At 31.2% G+C, this 18,459-nt stretch overlaps 1 protein-coding gene and 1 long non-coding RNA gene across 2 annotated transcripts in view; one reads left to right on the top strand and one right to left on the bottom strand.

Annotated features, from left to right (window-relative positions):
* LOC118733350 (serine/threonine-protein kinase tousled-like 2) overlaps positions 1-18,459 on the top strand; it is an 89,648-nt gene that overhangs the window by 21,962 nt on the left and 49,227 nt on the right. The gene's annotated exons all lie outside the window — the stretch shown is intronic.
* LOC118733362 lies at positions 1,356-1,778 on the bottom strand. Its single transcript, XR_004992238.1, has 2 exons — positions 1,500-1,778; positions 1,356-1,423 (listed from the first exon to the last, which is right to left on the bottom strand). It is a non-coding gene; the product is annotated as an uncharacterized LOC118733362 (long non-coding RNA).

The raw sequence follows: 18,459 nt of genomic DNA, 5'->3' as shown, positions 1-18,459 counted from the left end.
TTTATCTTTATCTTTATCTTTATCTTTATCTTTATCTTTATCTTTATATTTATCTTTATCTTTATCTTTATCTTTATATTTATCTTTATCTTTATCTTTATCTTTATCTTTATCTTTATGTTTATGTTTATGTTTATGTTTATGTTTATGTTTTTGTTTATGTTTATGTTTATCTTTATATTTAAGTGGTATTTACTGAAGGACGTTGGTTATATCTAATTTTAATGGTCTTGGAAATGGAGAAGTAATTTTTATCGAATACTTTAAGCAATACCAGGGTGGCCCAAAACAGTAAAGTCGAAATTTTAATGCTCCACCCCCTTAGCTTAGCGAATCGGCTCACAAATAAATATTAATTATGGAACGATTAAGAAATGAATCAACAGAGGTTTGACTTCCGTAGCGCGGAAATTCATTTTAATATATTTTTGCTGATTTAATACAATTTTCCTTTAATTTTTTCCATTACGTATTTTACATTTTCGCCGATACCTTTAACTGAAGGTTGGTCGGTTACTCGGTTGATGTACAGACGTTCGTTTTTTGTGTGCAAAATTGCACGGTTTCATTTCTTTCCTTTTTTCATTTGTTTTGTTTGTTTGTTATAATTTTAAATTCATTGCTGTTATTGTTGTACGTGAACTTTTTTTGTTTGCATTTATGCAACTTTCACCCACACAATATTGCCATCATCGTTGGGTGCTTACTTGAGTAAATATATGTACATACATTTATACATTTTTGTGCATTTTTAAAGCTGCTCGCTAGTTACATACGTACATACATGCATAGTTACATACACAAGTAGCTGAGATGCACATGCGCTGATATAAATCTATGAATTTTTCTCTACATCAAAATTAATTTTTTTTTGACACTTCTGCTATTTATTAATTTTTTCACTTTTGGTACTGTTTAAAACAAAGTGCTTAAGTGTGAAATTTCTCAAACTATTTGAAGTCAAGTATGGATGGAATATTTCACTTTAATATTTATCTTAAATGAAAATAAATCTACAGTAAATTTGAAAGTGGCCTTCTTCCTTAAAAAAGTTTACTGAAAATTATCCAACATTGGTATGGGGAAACTTTTTGCATACAAGCACTTCTTATTTATGCAATTCTGCAGTCAGAGGTATCAGTTTAACCTAGGTTAGCACATACATATGTACACTCATAGATACATATTTGTATATGCACATTTACACTTGTGAACATAATAATAGAAATATAGCTACTACCTACATTAATCGCATGCAATTATATACATACATATTTTACATAGGTACATACATACATATGTATGCGTGTTTATAAATATGTTTCTAAGTATGTATGTATGTGCATTTTGTCAGTAAAAATTTTATGTCCGCTTTGGTTCGGTTCAGTTTGCCTCGTTGCTCGTTTTGTATGCTACACGACAGCTGTTGGAAAGTTCAATTACTTTTCTAGCATCATCATCAGCAGCAGTAGCAGCAGCAGCAACAACAACATTCATACATAATCGCAGTTCGAGGCATAGCACGGCACAGCATCCAGCACTCAACAACCATATTCCAGCCTTCTGTCTCAAACATCCAATTCCCACTTCAAGTCCAACAAAAAATTTTCTCCTCAGCTTCAGCCTCACAACCCACTCCACAATCGAATGCTTTCGCGTGCGTCCAACTCAATCTAGCTAGTAGCTACCAATTTTTGCGCGGAGACTGGTTGTGGGCCTGCCCTGGCATGTTGCTCTCAACACAATCTTCTGTACTGATATTATTATTTTTGTTGTTGTTGATGCTACCATTTGTGCTACTTACTACTTACATACTTCTTCACCTTTTCGGGAAAAATGTTTTCTAGAATATTCCAGCTTTTGCATACATATCATCGAGAATGGACAGTAGGTGTAGAATGAGGAAAGCAGCAGCGAAAATAAACTCAACACCAGCTCATGCTCAACAATAACGCATCGGACCAATAATAAAAGCGTTTTGTATTTTTTTAAATACATACATATTTACATACTTATATGTACCATGTTGGACTTTGGTTAGTATTGCTTTTATCCAAATGTATGCTGATTTATGTTGCTGTAGATTTTGTAAAGTAATTTTTTTTTTTACTTTCCCTTTTTTGTTGATTTACTGAATTATCTGTATCCCTTTAGCATGGGTTCGAAGTTTTCAAAAAGAATAAATTTTTTTCTAAAGCTGAATCTCCACTGGACATTAAATTTGTGCATTAAAAAAACCGGTTAAAAATGAAAGTAATTATGGGAGTTCACACCTGTCTGGTTAAGTGGTTATATTTTTTATTCAGCTTACAGCAATAAAATACACTACGCGGAATAAACATTAAATTTGTTACCAACTGCAGTTTTTTTAATGTAAAAAATGTATCGTCATTTTTGTAATTCCAATGCCTAGTGGAAATCAGGTATAAAGCAGGGATCTCACAATTTTTACATTTGTACAGATGTATACATTTTCACCGATACAGAGTGCTGTTGTTTGGAAATTTTGTTATAGAGATTAACTCATTCTCGATATAAATTTTTAAACAACTCTGTGACTGCCAAATGTACAAATCGTATTTCGTACTTTTACAAAAGTAATGCCGAATTTCCACTAGTTATTGAAGTGACGAAAAATGTGTACCATTTTGATTTTGCCATTTAATGCTCAGTGGAAATCTGGTATAACATACCTATTTATTCTGAAAATTTCCGACTATTTTATTAACAAAAATTCCCGTTTCAACTTTATTTGCCGGTTACAAAATTTAAGTTTAATGCCACGGTAATATAAATTACGAATAGATCTAAACTCTAGAAGTCAGAACATTTCAGAAAACTAAATGGACAACTTAAAGAATCACAACTGGAATTTTACTCGCTTCAGATGTCTTGGATGGTGGATGAAGTGGAAGTTGTGAAAAAAAACTTTAGTGTTTTACAGACAAGCCATTTGATGACTGTGACAGTCTTTCTCTCCGGCGATGAAAGTGGAAAGGAGCGAGATATGCGTGAATTATTGAAAGGATCCCCAGAACAGTCCTTACATCGGCATTAAAACTTAGTATACAGCTTTCAGGAAAAATCTGAAGAAATATTTTCATTATTTCTAAGGTTTAAACGGATTCAAGAATTTTTTTTTCCTTTTTTGAACGTCATTTAGATATATATTACTTTTCGTTTTTCTTGAGAGCTTTTACATACAATGCTAATAGTATTAAATAGGGAGATTAAAGTAAATACTTTGCTTCTCTGTTTCAATGTAATCCTTTCCTCATTTTAAAGCCACTGTGCTCAAGTGAATCAAAACATAAGCAGATTTTTCGTAAAAAGCTAGATAAAAATCGAAGTAGAGCAAGTACTTTAATCTTTTTTTTTGTAAATTTTATTGTGGCGTATTTTATTCTTTTTCACCAATTTCTTAAATTTTTCTTCAAAATCGATAATTTTTTAAAATGAAACTGAAACGAAACTTCTTCGATGTCTTAAAGTAAAGACATTGGCCGGACCCTTGGAAAAAAGATAATGTGCCTATTCAAGCGAAAAGGGGTGTATATTAAAGCTTTTGATGAAATTAGAACCCTATAGTGAAATACTTTTGCTTTGTTTTTTTCTTTGTAAATCTCTTTACTTAAAATTTTTTTCTTTTTCATTTCATTTCGTGTTCTTTTTTGTTGTTTTTATTTATTTAACTTTTTTATGTTTAAATTGCTATTGATTTTTATAATTTTTTTGTGTTTTATTTAATTGTATTTTATTTTTTACAAGCTATGCACTCTTTTCCATATAAAAAATTCCTTTTTATGGACGCAAAAAAATATTAAAAATCAATGCCATTTTTTAGCAACTTAAAACTTGCACTTTATTATACTAGAATTTAATAAGCTATAAAACTGCAAGCCAAAAATTATTCTAAAAAATAAAATTAAAAGTCATGGAATTGAATTGAAAAATTTTTGGAATTTTTATAGTTTGTTTACAAAGTCAGCAATTTAGCTTGTTTCTAAATAAATTGTTTTTAAATTACTTACTTAATAATTTTGTTTTAAATTTTGTTTATTTTTTATTATTGTTTTGTTCATTTTTTTTGTTTATTTTTTATTTTTTTTTATATTTTTGTTTATTTTTTTGTTAATGTTTTTTAATGATTATTTGACGAAGTTTCTGATGCTGTATTCGTTTTCAAACTTATTCGTCAATAATGTATACACAGAAGTACTTACATATGTATGAATATACAGAAGGTGTTTCACAGGGTGATCCAAAACTCCGTACAAATATTTGGCATACGTATTCCTTGGACCAAAACCAAAAAAAAAATAATAATAATTGGGACATTTTTTTCCCTAGGGCTTGTATACTGAGTTACGGCGAGTATATATTTGATTTCCTCGCAAAAACATTTGTACGCAGTTTAGGATTACCCTGTATATAGTACGTACACACATATTTACATATTTATATGACTAGGTACTTCATTTTGTTTTCTGCAGATTTGGTGTCTTTGTTAGTGCACATCTTCTTTTTAAACCTGCACTAAAGCTGCAAAAAATAAAAATCGATTATTCGTGTATCTTTTCACTTTGTCTTTTCCATGCTCTTCATTTGTACATATGTACACATAAGTATGTGTGGGTTTGTATGTACATACATAAGTGTATTTTGCGCATAAAAATTTGTATTTATGTACATACATATGCACATACAAACGTACTGACTGATGCGACTGTGATGTTGGCATAATGTGCCCAAACTCACCTCAGTAAATTATAAATATGTTGTAGGTACATACATATTTATGTTTGTAAATACATATGTACATTTATTTTAGTGCCTCTACACACCTTTCTCTCCCCCTCACTATTGCCTATTTTGCTTTGCTCGCATTCCAATATCACACATAAGTACATACACGTATATTAAAAAGTGGTGAATACTTATAAACATATAGAAATACATACATACAAATATACATGTGCATGTACATTCTTACAAACACGAAGTGATATCATTGCCTTTGTTTAAATTGCAAACTATACAAATTAGCAATGAAAATAAGACCATATGTATGTACATACATATGTACCTACAAACACCCGTCCGATCTTCAACGGAATATCGTCATTCAGCACGACAGACTCTATCGCTTCTCTATTGTCACATTTTACAGTGTTTTTAACACTTTCGATATTGTACAAATATGTATGTACTATTTATATATATGTATGTATACAATATATAGTATAATTTATTGTTGCTCTTCACTTCTTATTTCTAAATTTTGGTTAATTCTTCAAAATTCGCATTCATTTCAGTATCTAAAATTATCAAATTGCTCGTTTGATAAACAAATTTATGCGCATATTTGTACTTGCATGCATATATATATATATGTATTACCCAATGTACGTATATGAACACATAGTATACAATATACAAGTATTTTGCATACATAAATACGTTTTGCACACTTCCACTACCTATCGATCATCTATTTGATTCTGTTCGCCTGCTTCTGATTCTAACAGCCAAGTTTCTAATCGCAACAAATTGTGCCTGCCATCAAAACAAAGAGAATTTCGGTCCTAAATATAGCAGCGACGAGAAGTAAATTCAGTAAATACCATCTCTAGGTATAGAATAATACAAAACTAGTGTGGTATAAACAACGTACTTACTTGCACACAATGCATATGAATGCACATTAGGGTGGTGAAAAATAAGTAAAGTCGGAATTTTAATGCTCTCACCGCCTAGGATTGTTCTATAGTTAGGTTAGGTTAGGTTGACATGGCTGCCAGGCCCAGAGGATTGTTCTATATCGAAAACAAATATACCATAGGGGTATTCTCTGAGTCTTGCAAAGCCCTTGCACGGTGCACGGATTGCACGGTTTGCAAAGCTGTCCCATACGAAAACCGGTTTTTACCGTGCAATACGTGCAATCTGTGCACCATGCAAGGGCTTTGCAAGACTCAGAGAATACCCCTCATGTATTTTATATGGGTGAAAAACAACTTTTCGTTGAAATTGTACGGAATTCTTGAAAATCAATATTTTTCGATCGGAAAACAATGGTTCTCTTCATGAGACTTCCAATATTAGTACCCAATTGTTTATTTAACCATTTTTTAATATTAAAGATTTTTTATTGGTTCCCCCATTGCATTTTCTGGCATTTTATTCGGGTTTTGGCGGACCTATAAAATATAGTACCCATGAAAAAACTGGGTATTATTATTGGGAATCTCCTGAAGAGAAACAGAGTTTTCCGGTCGAAAAATATTGATTTTCAAGAATTCGATACCATTTCTATGTAAAGTGGTTTCCCCCCATGTAAAATACATGAAAAACTTTGAGCGCTTTGAGCGACCTCTAAAAATATTTTTTGATTTCAAAAAAAAAAAAAAAAAAATTGGGGTATATTTTTGTTCGGTATAGGACATATGTATGTACATATATTAGGCTAGGTCGGGAAAAAATACTTTTATTTTAAAATTCATAATTATAACCCAGTTTGAAAGGTGATAGAAGAGTATCTTATTTAACGTCATCAAATTAGTTGTCTTTGGCACGTCTTACAATTAGTTTGTCATTATTTCTATTGCTAGAAAAAGTACGTTGCTGTTGCTGTAACTTTTCCTCAAGAAGTAAATATGTATAGAGCAAAATTTTTTTTGAGGTCTGCATACTGATTTCAGATATTTTGATAGAAGTAAATTTCTTTTTAATTTTTTGTGCGTCATATTATATTAATTTTTTGTTTTTTTGACAGCTGCAGACAGCTCTTTATCCAAAAGCGAGTTTTATTCATAACTTTTTTTTTATTTGTAATACAGTTTTTAAACGTAAAGAAGGGATCACACGATTTGCACATTTGTACAGATTTGTACATTTTCACGGTTACAGAGTGGTGTTGTTTGGAAAGTTGTTGTTGAGCTGACAAAACCATTCTGTGACTGCCAAAATGTACAAAGTGTGATCCCTGCTTAATACTTATGTATATCTGTAACATTTTAGTAAAAAAAAAAAAACTTATCTCGAGATAGGTAATTTTCCGTTTAAAGCAATATTTCCCAATTAGTATTTTAACGATTTCTTTCTGGCCATAGGTGTAGCCTAAGATGCCCATGTAAGAGCAGCCGAATGAAAATATAATATTTATAAGGGAAGCTTATTCCTTTTTAATAATATGTTTAACCAAGTGAAGTCCAAGTGAAGTCCATCTAGGAAATATTGACATTAACAAGTAATTTTTAAGTAAGCAAAAAACAAAACCGACTTTAATTCTCATATAAAAATTTAAGATTATCGCTAATTGTCGAATCTAAACAAAATTAGTATGGGACCACCCTTGAGGTTCCACCTTCCGATGAAAAAAAGAATTGTCGAAATCGGTTAACGTGGTCCAAAGTTATGCGGTAACATACATAAAAAAAATATTCCGATGAACTGATAACCTCCTCATTTTTTTGAAGTCGCTTAAAAAGGAAATACGCTTGCTGAATATCGTAATTTTTTCTATGCATTTGAACGTGTTTCACCGATTTGTGGCCAATTTTAGGTTTTAGATAACACAAATGGATCAACCTACATTTTTACGCCGACTGGCAATGGTTTTTTTTTATGAGAAACTGTTTCATGGCTGAAATACACTTCAGGGTTTGCCATTAATTGCGAGAAGCGATTGCAGTTTGAAAAAAACTTGTTTTGTATGTTGCAGGGAACCGTAATTGAAACTGGGTCCTACCGTGGCCAGCCGCTACTGAACACAAAAAGAAATTTCAGAATATGGTTCGTAATTTTGGAAATCCAAAATCAGTGTCATTTCAAAATACATTTTGTATCAGAAGTTATTAAGATCGTAAAGCGGATAGATAGCTTGTTTTATTATTTTTTAATGATATTATTTTTGTAAATTAAATAAAAAATAGTGAATTTATAGAAATTTTGTTGGCCCAAATCTGCTGAAGTAGCGATCTTTGCCACGCCCATCATTTTTCCGAATTTATTTTTTTTTTTTTTTTAAATATCAGTTGTAGTATGAAATTACGATATGTGTAAAATTTAGTCTAAATCGAATGCCAGTACCAGTTTTCTGTAAAAAAAGAGTCTATAGCTTATCGCTGTTAATTTGTTTTATCTTCCTTTCGCCAACGATCTCACTACTCACGGTACAGCGCAGTTTTCGACTTCTATCGCGTAATCTCGCGTATGTCAGATGTTTTGAATGCATTAAACACCTAATTAGGTATGCATGTCAGGTCGATGAGATATTTTAAATTATTCGCGTATGCAGTTGCAATGCGAAAGAAAATTTACAATGCATGCCAAAGAGCTGTCATTACAGATAATATAAATTTACATACATACTTATTAGTGTATAAAAAATATATATACAAAGCGTAGCCAAAATGAAACAAGTGTATACTTACTATTTACTTTATAATCGTAAATATGTACAGCACGCGACAAAAGATAGCCACCGCAATATTTCGACCAGTTATCATTTTTCTTTTTTTAAGTGCTTTAATTGTTTATAAAAGTATATCTCAGAAAAACCATATAAAACCAAAATTCAAAAACTAGAAAAATTCAATAAAGATTCATCAAAATTCCAAGGTTTTTATTTAGAATTTCTAGAAAAATTTTTAGCTTGCAGTTTTATAGCCTACTAGCAATTACCCGGCGTGCTTCGCTGCGCCATAAATGTATTTTTGTGTTGTAACCCTCTCCCAAAACTCGTATGACCTCATTTATACAATATATTTAAAGAGCTTTATGAAGTAAGATTTAAAAAAAATATTCGATATATGAAGCATTGTTTACTTTTTTGAGTGTGGGTGTTAATTAATATCTTTTCGAAGGTAATTAGAAAATATGTAAAGTACACACTTTCTTTTGGAAATTTAATTTATAATTTTATAACTGGAGTCTACTATCGCACCCTTTCCTCAAACGTGTGCTAATTCAATCATATTTTTTGTTACAACGCCGAACAATTGTGGGTCGATTGCTTCATCTGGAATTTCCGCTGAGATGACTTTATCAATGTTTTTTAATAATTGTAAACATTCGCCAGCTTTTTCTGTTTATTTATTAGTAAAAGGCAGGACTGCCAATCTTGCGGCAAAACAATAATAAAAATCCAAAAAAACACGTAAAGCCAAACAGAATTAATTGCAAAACGTGCAATGATACACACATTAAATTTATTATGTGCACCCTCCACACAGACCCCAATCACTTCTGAAAATTTCATTTTATGTGCACCCTCCACACAGACCCCAATCACTCCTGAAAATTTCATTGAAATCGGGCAAGCCGTCTAGGAATGATAGAAATCCGAAAAAAACACGTAAAGTCAAACAAAATTAATTTTTTGTTTTTTTTGTTTTTGCAAAACGTGCAAAAATACACACATGAAATTTCTTATGTGCACCCTCCACACAGACCCCAATCACCCCTGAAAATTTCATTGAAATCGGGCAAGCCGTCTAGGAATGATAGAAATCCGAAAAAACACGTAAAGCCAAACAGAATTAATTTTTTTTTTTTTTTTTGTTTTTGCAAAACGTGCAAAGATACACACATGAAATTTCTTATGTGCACCCTCCACGCAGACCCCAATCACCCCTGAAAATTTCTTTGATATCGGGCAAGCCGTCTAGGAGGAGTATGCGAACAGGAAGTTTTGCCACTTAATTTTATATATATAGATTAAATTTTAGTAAAATAAAGTGCAAGTTTGCATTTTCTTCTACACAAGTAATTTTTAATATTGAAGACAGTGAACATATCAAAAATCAACACGATTTCTTAAGCAGCTGCAAAGTTGTACTTTATTATACTAAAATCAAAAATCATGGGTTTTAAATGAAATTTTATAGATTTTTAATTTTTTTTTTAATTTTTTTCAAAGTTTGAAAAACGGTATAATGGTAAATAGCGATTTAATTGAAAACTGATTTTTTTATTTTAATTTAATATAAAAACTGAAAGAAGAGAAAACATAATTTTTCATTTAAATTGCTGGTGAAAGTTAAACAAACAAAAAAAAATTAATTAAAACTGCTTAAAATGTGGAGGTGCTACCATTTTGTCGCGGACTGTATGTACATAAATGCGAATAGATGATGAGTGCGTGCATGATAGCCGATCATGCGCTCGATCTTGGCTGGCGTTTATTTTATTTTAATTAGCTCTAGCAAAATAAGATTAAAATATATTAAAAAAAAAAATTGTTTGTAATTGCAGAATAAATATTTAAGCAGAGCGACAAATTGTTTAACAACTTTAGTTTTTCATTATTTATTTTTATATTACAAGTACGATCTACTAAATATTTGCCTATCGATCTCACTCCGCTCAAGCTAAAAATAAACAATTTATGTATTTGTTTAAATGAATGCTTAACTTTATTTGGAAGGCCACTGAACCGGAAATTATTCGTTATTTATTATTGCTAGCCTAATTATGTATTTTGTATGAGTGTTGAGTCGAGATAAACATACATATTTATGTATGTACATACATACGTATGTATGTATGAATAAGTGTTTTATATGTACGACATGTACATATGCCCGCTTGGTGATTTTCCATTAAGGAAAGTAGAAAAGTATACACACATGCACATGCACTTACATTTTAGATTTTTATGTGCGGAACCTATTTTATATGCACGACGCATATGTTCTGTTACAATAATTTGGATATCTTTTCGTGATCAGCATACTTGATTTCCTATTTCGAGCATCTAAGCATGCATATATGTACATATCCTTCTGGTCAGCTGATTAAGTTAAGTGACATTTTCTCTAGTTTTGGTTATTTTTCTTTTGTTTATTTAATTTTTGTTTTATAAAAGTCTAGCAAATTACATAAACAGCATCATATAAATCGACATTTCAAACTTCGTGCAAAAATTATAAAAATTCTACAAACTTTACCAATTACACTCAACAATTTTAAAATTTTGATTTTTATAGCCTATTCAGTTTTAGTTTCAAAATGCTCGCGATGTTCTTCTTTTGCTGGCTTTCTTCCAAATAAAAGAAATTGTCGAGCATACTTTGTTCTGAATAAATTTTTTTTTTTTTTAATTTTTTGGTGCAATTGGCAATATTTGTTGTAGAAGAATTATAAAAATTATTTCTGTACGAAGTTTAAACCGTGCTAGAATGTTTTTCCACAACATTTTGCATTAGAAACGGTCTCAAGCTCCATAAAACTGTTGAATAAAACTACAGACATGAAATAAACAAACGAAAAAAGCAAAAACGAGTCAAAATGTCACTTCATTTAATCAGCTGACCACAAGTGTGTGTAGTACTTGTATTGGCTAAATTTGATAAATATTTTCGACAAGCTGAAGTCGTTCGCCACAAGCTCTTTTCTTGACATTGTCGTCTATCGATAGTATTATCTAGTAATGTTCCCATAATAGAAACCACAGAATGTCGGCTGTAAATAGATAGTTCTTATCAAGACGGTGTTGTGGTAATTTAGCATATCAAGTAATTCATATTTGTATATTAATTCATAGTGAACAGAACCGATAAAGTCGAATAAGAGACACATATATACAACTGCGTTCAACTAATTAGAAACAAAATTCAAAATGATATTGTTTGCAAATTTATGTTTATTTTTAATCATTTCCGTTTAAAATATATTCAATCTGTAACAGAAACCACAATAATAAGAGTTTCAAAGCTTGCAAAAATTGCAAAAAAAATTAATCAAGCTTCATAAAATTATTATCAAAATTTCCAAATTTTTATTCAGAATATTTAGAAAATTTTCGTCAAGTCGTTAAAGATTACCGTTGATTTTTTAGATTTTTTTTTATAAAAAAAATTTTTCGATCATGTGTTATATGGAGAAGGCCGCATCAAATTTTGACAAGTTTTAAAATATTTTTGTTGTTATTTAATTTTGGTTAGTTTTTTATAGTTCGATCTTTAACAACATCCGTATAAATACAATTGGGTATTTGCCGTAATTTGTTGCAAACCGTATCCCAATTGTGTGAATACCCAAATATTTTTCTTTATCCCAATCACAAAAAATAATTCGTTGAAATTTTTCAATAGAAGATTGCTGTATGGTACCAATTTTTTTACTACGAAAAAAAAAAAATAATTGTCCCAATTTTTTTATTTTGTACCAATAGCCCAATATAAAAATGCACAAATCTGTATAAATGTACCAATCGAGTGACACTGCTATAAATATTTAGCAATCAAAAAAAAAAAAAAAAACTAATTTTCGTGAAAATTTCGAGTTTTTAATTAGACGCTGAGTATGCAGTTTGCAAAGTACAAGTTTCAAATGGCTAAAAATTACGGTGGATTTTTTAGAATTCTTAAAAAAGATCGAAATTTGTACGAAAGTTTGTTGAATTTTTTTAGTATTGCACAAAGTTGGAAACTTCGATTTACACGGGTTTTGTTAAAGAATGAACTATATTTTTATAAACAAAATAACCAAGATTAAATAACAACAAAAATAATACGTTAAAACTTGACAAAAAGTGGTTCGGTTTGACCACTGTATGTATTTTTTTTTTATCAGAACACTACCTCGGAATTCACAAATGAAAATGTATTGAAAATGTGCTGAGATAGGGTGTTTTTGAATCGGCAGCTGAAATGGAGCGTTTTTGAACAGAATTCTGAGATAGAGCGTACTGCAATCAAATTCTGAGATAGGGTGCTTTTTAATAAAATTCTGAAATAAGGTGTTCTTCAATCAAATTCTGAAGTAGAGAGTTATTGAAAAGTTTGCTGGGATAGGGCGTTTTCGAACTGGCTGCCGAAATATGTCCATCTTCTACTCAGGTGTCGATATGTTGTAGGTATAGTACTTAGCGATAACAAACAAACAACAATAAAAGTTTAAAGTATTCATATATTATGTATATATGTACATATAAGCATTTATGTAGACAAATATGTATTTATATATATATCTGGCAATAAATTCTCCACAAAGAAATCCAGAGATGATTAACAAATTTCAGAGGTGATATAACACTTGTGAACATATATATGTATTTGCAAAAAAAAAAATAAAAATTTTTTAATTGTACAAATTTATTTTGCATATCTACAATTAATATATTGTTACCTAAAGGTGAAAAGGTGCTAATACCATTTTTTTAAATTATTCAGGAGAGACGAAAAATCGATGTAATTTCGCATTATCAGTCATTCATCTAAAACTAAATTAAAAAAAAAATAATAAAATTGACTTGGCACCTTTTCACCTTTCTGTAGCGATATATACTTCTATATGCCTTCTCGTATTCACATATATGTATACATACATATGTATGTATGTATGTACATACTCGTAGGTACTATGTACTCAAACGTACACGGGTCTAGCGTTTTTGCAATAGAACTTTCATATGAATTGCCTTTCCTCGGGCGGTGGGCAAACGACGAGAGTAGAACGGGCGAAAGTCAACAAAAATTAAGCGAAAATTGTAAAACCAACGCCATATTGGAATGTGACTTAATTTTTCGCATTTTTTCATTAGTATACACATTTTTATTTTTTAATGTTTTTTGTTTGCCTTATTTTTACTTTTATCTTTATTATTGCAATAAGTTCAAATTGTCATTGTTGTTGAGCTGACTGCATATACTGAAAAAAAAATAGATACATACTATGTGCATATGTATGTAGGTATTTGGATATGCAAACGTGTGTACACTAGACCGCACCGGATTCCATAAAAAAAAAGCTTTTAACCACACCTCTCGTCTTGGAATTTGTGTAAAAAGTATTTTATTAAAAATTAATATTTAGCTTAGTTCTTATGTGAAGCCTTTTTTAGTCGCAGAAAATACACTTGAAGCTTAGCCATAGCCTGTCGAGTGGCAACAGAGAATAAACTTTCAGCCACTTGGCCAGCTCTTGAATATGTACTTTCTAAATAAATTTCAAACATAATTCGCGATCCAGCCTAGTATGCAATATTATATATGTTCATATGTACTTTCATTTGTATGCATACATTTGTTTATTCATATTTCTGATATGTGCACAATTGTATGAACATTAATATGTATGATGGTGTGTTCAAAGTAACACATTGGTCAGACGCACTAAACGACAGGCGGCGTACAAACGTCTGTCAGTTTAGTCAAGCAAATACTTATTTTTGTAGATACACAAGTACTTTTCATATGCCATTTTTTTTGCATTTATGGCGTTGGTATCTATATGTACATTTATATACATACATATGTATACATAGGTATAAGTATAAGTTTGTAGTTAAATTTTGTATTCAACGTCAATTTGTGTATAATAATTTTGCGAGTGCGAATGCTATTTTCTAGTAGGTATTTCTTATAATAATTCGTTGCTGCTGTTGTTTTTGTTGTCGTTGAACAAACGTACATACAAATGTACATATGGACCGGCTGTCGCGGTGACAGAAGCGTCATCCATCCACTTAAACGTTATCTACACCACATTTTAATGCCAACCGGCTCACCAACAGCCTCATATTTACTCTCGTGCTCCATTGAGACTGGCAATCGGTTGGAAAGACTGGAACGAGTTGGCTACTTGGCTGACTAACTCGCTGGCAACTTGACAAACTGACGACTGTCCAGCAGGTTTGTCTAAGCATTCGAATGTCGCGTCGGGCGGAGGCATACTAATAACTACATATAGCAGATGCCTATAAATTAGGGTGCATCACTTCCCATACAAAAAAATAAATAAATAAATCGGTACGGGTTTTCCACCAGAAATACTAAATCTATTATATTTTGAGACTGCTCCTTAAATATTTTACAAAAATATTAAGAGTAACGTGAGCTGCACCGATTTTAAAATGCCTCCAAAATCGATTGTTTTTATAAATGAAATTAGTTAAAAAAAATATTTTTCTCAAAAAATCACTTCAGATGATAGAAGAGTTTAAGCTTAGAAGGTCTGCATAATTTTCTTCTTTTTTTTTTTTTAATTATATATACGGAATAAAAATTAGATTGTTGGAGATATTTGCAATCGGCTCAGCTTACATATGCAAATGTTAATGTGTTTCAAAATATTTTGGCGGAAGTCTTAAAATATAATAAATTTTATGATTCCTGTAGCAAAGTCTTGCGACTTTTTTTATTGAGGCATTCTAATATATGTATGTACAATTTTTGTATTGGGAGAAAAAATTCATCATAGAAAACGGGGCACCCCTTCGTTTCTTTCCTTTTGATATTTGTAATATCTATACCAACTTTCAAATTTCTACTGTAACCAATATAGGGTGTTCAATGACCTTCAAATGCACAATACTTCTAGAGTAAAATATGAGCATCCTCATACTTAGAAACGTAAAGTTTGGTACCAGCACCACTTTCGGCAAGAGAAAAAATTTTGGAAGGTGCCCCAAGCTCTATCTCGGAAATTTTTTTTTGGTCCACTCTAACGTACATACACACATGCATGCATACATACTCATGTAGCTATCTGTGTACATACATACATATGTACGAACATTTCTGCATGGATTTGCCGCATTATAGGCATTTCGTCGCTGACTCTTATCCCTGTGTCACCCTGTTTATATTGAAATTTCTTTTATATTTTTTTCTCAGTCATCTTTGCGCTTTATGCCAGTTTTTGTTTCTCCTATTGCTACTTTTTCGCTTTCGTGCTTATTAAATTTATGTACAATAGCATATTCGCCACTTTTGTAATCACGGCGAATTTAACAGTACTGGTCTTCGTTATTCATTTAATTTTTTTTTATTTGCTGGGATCATCATTGTATTGGATTGTATAGTTGTGCGTAGTATTTACTTTATCTGCTGAGGAATATGTTTTCCACTCAATAAGATTGCCTAAGAAACTATTGCTAATACATTTATGTACAAGTATGTACATATACATATATCCATGTACATACATATGTACAGTGGTGAAAAAAATTATAGCCGCACCACATTTAGACAAGTGTTAATATCTATTTTTTTTTTGTTATTTAATTTTGCTTATTTTTTTATAAAAATATAGCTAATTTTTTAACAAAATCCATGTAAATCTATGTTTGAAACTTTGTGCAATATTAAAAAAAAAAATCAACAAACTCTCGTAAAAATTTCGAGCTTTTTTAGTTAAACGATTTTTGGGGCTTCTAACAGAACAATGATTGACAACTTTTTGCGGCCAACGGCAGGGCAGCATCCTAATTTGTGGCTCCGATAAGATAGAGCGACTGCCCACACTACTAGGCAAACTATGGACCTGCTGCGGTAGGTAGGTCGGTCACCACCCTGTATATAGAATAAAGTACAAGTTGATTTTTTAGATTTTTTTTTGTCGAGTTTGAAACTTGGATTTACACGGGTTTTGTTAGAGAATGAACTATATTTTTAACCGACTTCCAAAAAAGGAGGAGGTTATCAGTTCGTCGGAATATTTATTTATTTTTTTTTTTTTTTTATGTATGTTACCGCATAACTTTGGACCACGTCGATAATTCTTTTTGCATCGGAAAGGTAGTGTCTCAGAGGTGGTCCTATACTAATCTGGTTAAGATCCGATCAGCGGATCATGAGATATATATATATATATATATTTTTTTTATATGGGAGTTGAAGTCGGTTTTTTTTTGCTAAAAATTACTAGATTATTTTTATAAAAAAAGAACCAAAATTAAATAACTAAAAAAAATGTTAAAACTTGTCAAAATGTGGTGCGGCTATAATTTTTTCAACCACTGTATTTGAATACATACGTTTATTGCAAAAAAAAAACGAGCCTCGTCTACATCCAAATGGTAACTGCTTCTATATTAACAATGGAAAAAAGTATTCATAACAACAACCAACATTTATTAACGACAACCGTAACCACAATCGCTATTTAAAGCTTGACAGCTCGTTTATTCGGTTCGCTTTGTCTCGGTTTTGTTCTGCCTTCGCCTCCGGCTACACCTTTGCCACCGTAATGGTAGCTACATATGTATACTTTTTTTTTTTGCAAATTTTTCAATTTTTCCATAGGGATGTATGTATGTATACTTCGCTGAAATCATTTGCATCGCAAAACACTAGCTGTACATGTTGTTTTATCTCTTACTCTTTAGTATTTTTTTATTATTAATTTCCATGGGTTCATGCGACAGACACAGACTAGTAGGTACTCCTTTTGAGTGCACCCGCACTTGGTTTAACCATCAAGTGTTTCTACATACGAGTCGGGTATGTATTTATTCGCCTAAAGGTTATCATATGTGTATAAGCCTTGTTTGGTTAGTGCATGTGTACATATGTATGTATGTATGTACAAAAGTATGTATGCATATGAAATATTTTCATTGAAACCCCACTTAAAATAATAATAAAAAAGCGGTTTGATAGTCTACTTCGAAATTGCTTTTGGGCCCTCTCGCCTCTTTGCCTGTACACATTTCTGTAGCCGTCCGTGTAAGTTACGTATACGCCATGTTGAAAAAACTCGCCGAAATAGGGTTGAATCACTTGGGTCGAAGAGAATACTATGTTGGTCCTGAATGTAATTTCGATAAGCCCGTTAAACTTTGAAGGTCTGTTATGAATCGTGAACACATAAATATACTTAGCGCTCGAATGTTGGAAGATTGTCGTAATAAAAGAAAAAAAAAAATACAGAAAAAATGAGAAAAGTCTCCAAAGGTTTTGGTTGGGTTTGCCACATGCTATTTTGGCAGTGCAAGCTCTTTCTCGCTGGAAATCTTGACAGAAACTCAGCATCCTATCTACGCAGATCGAAATGGATCACCGCGTAGCGCCAAGTCGTAATATATTTCCAAAAGTTTAGGTAATTTATGGATGTATGGATATCAATTGAAAGAAGAATTCGAAACTAGATCAATTATAACTTTTGTTTTCAATTATATTTTTGGAACATGTCAAAAAAGTCTAATTAATATATATAAAAGTTTAATTAATATGTACTTCCACATTTGTTACTTAATCAACCCGAGAGGACATGTCAAATACTAAAACTTTTTATTTTGATCATTTAATATTGCGAAAAATATTTTTTTTAAAGAAGGAACGGAATTTGTTATAACATTGCATCCAATAATTCAATGTTCTTCAGGGCGTATGAACCAACCAGACCAATTAAAAAATAAAGTTTTTAGGACATATGTACATACATACACAAATTATTCGACTAGAAAACATATCGTTTTGCAATCTTTACAAAGCCACTGCACTTTTTCCATTCATAAATTTTTTAAATCGAATATTTAAAGATGCTGATTTACTAGCAATGCGTTCAAATATGGGAAACATATCGAATTTTTCGCATTTCCAAAGTTTTCATGAACGATTTGGTAGCCTTAATTCAAGTTACTAACGAAAACTTCAAGTAAAAGTCGGCACGGATTACCTTTATCCTACGGCAATACAACTTCAGATATATGTTATTTAGGCTAAAAAG

This window comes from Rhagoletis pomonella, unplaced genomic scaffold (genome assembly GCF_013731165.1).
Source record: "Rhagoletis pomonella isolate Grant_MI unplaced genomic scaffold, Rhpom_1.0 Rhpom_scaffold_00002, whole genome shotgun sequence".
Taxonomy (NCBI): Eukaryota; Metazoa; Arthropoda; class Insecta; order Diptera; family Tephritidae; genus Rhagoletis; species Rhagoletis pomonella.
The sequence above is the reverse complement of the archived record's forward strand: the minus strand, read 5'-3'. Positions and strand labels throughout refer to the sequence as shown.